Here is a 4624-nt window from a genome sequence, read left to right on the forward strand (position 1 = left end):
GACGGCTGGTCACTCGTAATGCTTTCCTCAGTAGCGCTTAATGAAGTCACACACAATCACACTCACACACTCACACACACACACACACACACACACCCTCACTCACACACACTCACACACACACCCTCACTCACACACACACACCCTCACTCACACACACCCACACACACACACACACCCTCACTCACACACACGCACCCACGCACCCTCACTCACACCCTCACTCACACACACCCTCACCCTCACCCTCACCCTCACTCACACACACTCACACACACACCCTCACTCACACCCTCACTCACACACACACACACACACCCTCACTCACACACACACACACACACGCACCCACGCACCCTCACTCACACCCTCACTCACACACACCCTCACTCTCACACACACACCCTCACTCACACACACCCTCACACACACACCCTCACTCACACACACCCTCACTCACACACACTCACACACATACACACCCTCACTCACACACACACACACGCGCACCCTCACTCACACACACACACCCTCACTCACACACACACTCACACACCCTCACTCACACACACACACACACAGACCCTCACTCACACACACACACACACACCCTGACACACACACCCTCACTCACACATGCTTACACACACTCACACGTTCACACACACACACACACACCCTCACTCACTCGCTCACACACACACACCCTCACTCGCACACATCAGGAAAACTTTAAAGAATATTATCGATAGCCAGTTACAGAGGATAATCATAGCTAGACTGTGATTAATAAACTTCAGACGGATCAGATCAAAGTTTTAATTCAGAATTTCGGTTCAAATTTAACGCACTAAACACACCACATCTAATAAACACACACCCCTGTATCAGCACACTGTAGCGTGTGTGTGTTCTGCAGCAAGTCTTTGTGCTTCGCAGGATTCTGACAAGTGTGTTACTATGGAAACAGGCTGATAGCCCACAGTGAGATTTCCACAATCCACCTAACCACGTTACTCTCTCTCACTCACACACACGCACACACACACACACACACACACACACAGTGAAGAGTGTGCGAAAGCCTGATAGCAGTTCAGATTTTTAATGTCAAAAACATTTAATTTCATATTTATTCAGTTCCTCAGTCTTCAGTGTTTATAGTGTTAATATTTCTCTTTTATTCATTTTGTCTTATCTGTTAAACTGTAACCCTGATTAAAAAGTGCTGTCAAGTTATAATTACTATTATTATTAATTATTATTATTATTATTATTAGAGCAGGGCTGACAAGTTTGGGACTTTCTCTCACACACACACACACACACACACCCACACACCCCAACTGCTCAATCAATACTGTATGTGTGTGGGATGAAGTTGCCAAGGCAACGTGTCCTCTTACCATCCACAGCAGCAGCAGCCATCAACACAGGGGGGGTTTAAATACACCCCCCCCCCACACACACTTTGTATAAGGATGAAGTCACTATAGCTCAAAACTCCACAGTACAACCTCAATAACATCTAATAAAATAATAATAATAATAACCATTAGTAGCATTTTATCATGATTACTACTTCAGAACTTGTGCATTAGCCTGATATCAGATGTTGAGTAATGATTTCAGGGTCAGTACCTGGCGCTCTGGTTCCAGCGGATCAGGCTGTGTGTTAGTGTGTGTGTGAGTGTGTGTGATGGGTCTCTGATCATGCTGTGGGAGTAAAACCACACTCTCGCTGCTGTGGGCGGCGGCTTTGTGAGAAATTTCACTGCAGTCTGAAAAACTGTGCAAAATCATGCTTCATGGTGAAGGAGCTTCGGAGCTTCTGCGGTCAGGAGCTCAGACCTCCAGTCTGACGTTCCTCAGTCTGAGCCGTACTGACCATCTCAGGTTTATTCACTAAAACGGTCAGAACTCATCTTTATGCCTTCGTTTAGAGCCTCGTCATCTCAGTTAAACACACTTTCTGTTACTGTGACTTTAAAACTACATGCAAATGAGCAGTCTTCTGATAGGCTGTCCTGTATTGTACAGCTTGAAACGTGGAACAATATTAATTTGGGACTGATATCTTCAGGGTGGTTATGGGCGGGGCTAAACTGCTGTAGGCTGAATGGGCGGGGCTAAACTGCTGTAGGTTGGGTTTCATAAGCGAGTAAATGGCATGTTTTGTAAAGTTGACACTGTAACTGACCATTAAAGGAACCGTAAAGGTAAACACTGCCAGCGGCTCTGACTGGACACGTGTTCTTGCACTTCGACAGGTGATCTTGTGGGAGGAACGTAGACGTATTTGAGTGGAAACAAAGAAACAAATCGGGTGCAACTTCTAAAACAGTCCAACACATCTCACACTAGGGGGCACTAGTTAGCAGATGGATGCAGCATAAGTTAGCACAGCTTTAAAATCCCGGGAAAAAAACCCTTTAAAAGCTCCTCCTGGCTGAAAAGAAAAGCAACAGACACATGAAAGGTTTCATACTTAAACTATATTTATGACAATCAATAATCAATAATCATACAGCATAGATCAGAAAAACAGACGTGGAAACCTGTCACTTCGGGAAGAGGAAGTTCTAAACCCCGGAGCTCTGCATGGCAGGCAGGTGCAGGGTAGATCATTCAGAGAGGCGGAGCCTCTACACTGCACCTGCTTCCCTCAGGCAGGCTCCTCCCTCACCAGCTAGCAGCAATGACCGACACACCCACCCAAAGATCAGCCATACAAAAACGTGAAGGGAAAAACAGCCACAACGTTAAGACAAACTCTTCTGTTCAGCATAAAATCGACAAATGTTTATCAAACATGCACAATTCTTTGATCACAGCAATCATAAATATATTATCTAGCATAGATTTGGGTCATTTCGTAAATTGTTATGGCCGAGAAGATCCACGTTATCCACACAAAACACACGTAGAAACTGTAAATCGAAGCCCATCTGCCCCCTGCAGGCCAGGACATGTATTGCACTTTAATCTGACTGTGAGAGAGTTGGTGTGCCTCCTGCCCACCAGGGGGAGCAGCTTCATGCGGACGTGGAGGTTAGTGAGGGACTCCAGTAGAGAGCGCCACCCTCAGGCACTTGGTGACACTGCAGTTCGTGTGTGTGCATAACGAACCCAAACACACCCTGAGATTCCAGCCATCAGTCACACCCCATTATTACACGAGTGTGTGTGTGTGTGTGTGTGTGTGTGTGTGTGAGAGAGAGAGAGAGTGTGTGTGTGTGTGTGAGAGTGTGTGTGTGAGGCTAACCCTGTCACTGTACATCACCCCCACCGTTACCTGTCAGTGTCACTAAACTACACACAGAGCCACACACAGCTCAACTGTCAAGGGACACTCCCATCATCATCATCATCATCATCAGCTAATTATCTGATGTGTTAATGTTTTATGGAAATATTCTAAATCATTTCAGCTCCATTACAACAAACCAAAACTCCTGGCTCAACCGCACGACAGCAAACGAATAAATCTTTCACTTCAGCCCAAAACAAACTGTAAAGATATCGTTATTAAAAACACCACCGAGATGTTTTAAATATTAATTCATCTGTTTGTATGTAAAACGTATGGAATTCACTTCCCGGCAGGTAGGAAATGAAGTCTTTTCATCCCGGTCTGCCGGCAGAAAGAAAACACCACCAACGTTTAAACTGAAAGGAAAGTGATTTTTCCTTCCTCTTCCTGCCGGGAACGCGCTTCCATACGTCTGAGAGAAAAACTGGAGATACACCAACATTTCCAAAACGACGTGAAGAATGACGTGACGAGCTGGACCGAGACAAAGTGCCCAAAGGAGAAAATCTAAGAAACCTGAATGACCCTCAGCCGTCCAGACGAGAGGACTAATCGGTCACCCAAAGACGAGAATAACAAACACGATTTCAGTGAATTAGCGGCTCGTTATTGCTGGTTGTTTCATCTTCTCTCATAAACGATAATGATTAGAAACGATAAGAAAAATATTGAGAGAGCGTCCCACGACTACTTTAGAGCACTGCGCACACTCACACACACACACACAATCACATTCTAACGTAGTGCGAGTGTGTGTGTGAGTGTGAGAGAGCCTGTGAGTAATAGTGTGAGTCTGTGAGAGTGTATATGAGAGAGTGAGAGTGTGAGTGTGTGAGTGAGCGAGAGTGTAATAGTGTGAGAGTGTGTGTGAGAGAGATTGTGAGTGTGTGAGTGAGAGTGTTAGTAATAGTGTGAGTGGGTGAGTGAGAGTGAGATTGTGTGTGAGAGTGAGAGAGTGTAAGTGTGTGTGTGATGGTGTGAGTGTGACAGAGAGTGTAATAGTGTGAGTGTGTGACAGAGAGAGTGTGTATGTGTTTGAGAGTGTGTGTGTGTGTGAGTGTGAGTGTGTGTGAGAGAGTGTGTGTGTATGTGTGAGAGTGTGTGTGTATGTGTGTGAGCGTGAGAGTGTGTGTGTGTATGTGTGTGTGTGTGTGTGTGTGTGTGTGTGTGTGTGTGTGTGAGAGGTCTGCTACCCGACCCGACGCAGTCAGACAGTTTCAGGCTTTGGGGCGGTGCTCTGGGCGGTTCTCCAGCTGTGGATACCAACTTTTCTCCTGGAGATCCACCGTCCTGCAGACTCTAGTCAGCACT

At 45.9% G+C, this 4624-nt stretch overlaps 1 protein-coding gene across 2 annotated transcripts in view; it reads right to left on the bottom strand.

Annotated features, from left to right (window-relative positions):
- Nucleotides 1–4372: 4372 nt before the first annotated feature.
- Nucleotides 4373–4624, bottom strand: part of homer2 (homer scaffold protein 2) — a 38282-nt gene continuing 38030 nt past the window's right edge. For both annotated transcript variants that reach the window (XM_037539713.1, XM_037539712.1), the window contains exon 9: nucleotides 4373–4624. This exon is cut by the window's right edge and continues 1388 nt beyond it. The gene's annotated coding sequence lies outside the window, so the exon portion shown is untranslated.

The sequence above is a fragment of the Pygocentrus nattereri genome, chromosome 7, assembly GCF_015220715.1.
Source record: "Pygocentrus nattereri isolate fPygNat1 chromosome 7, fPygNat1.pri, whole genome shotgun sequence".
NCBI lineage: Eukaryota > Metazoa > Chordata > Actinopteri > Characiformes > Serrasalmidae > Pygocentrus > Pygocentrus nattereri.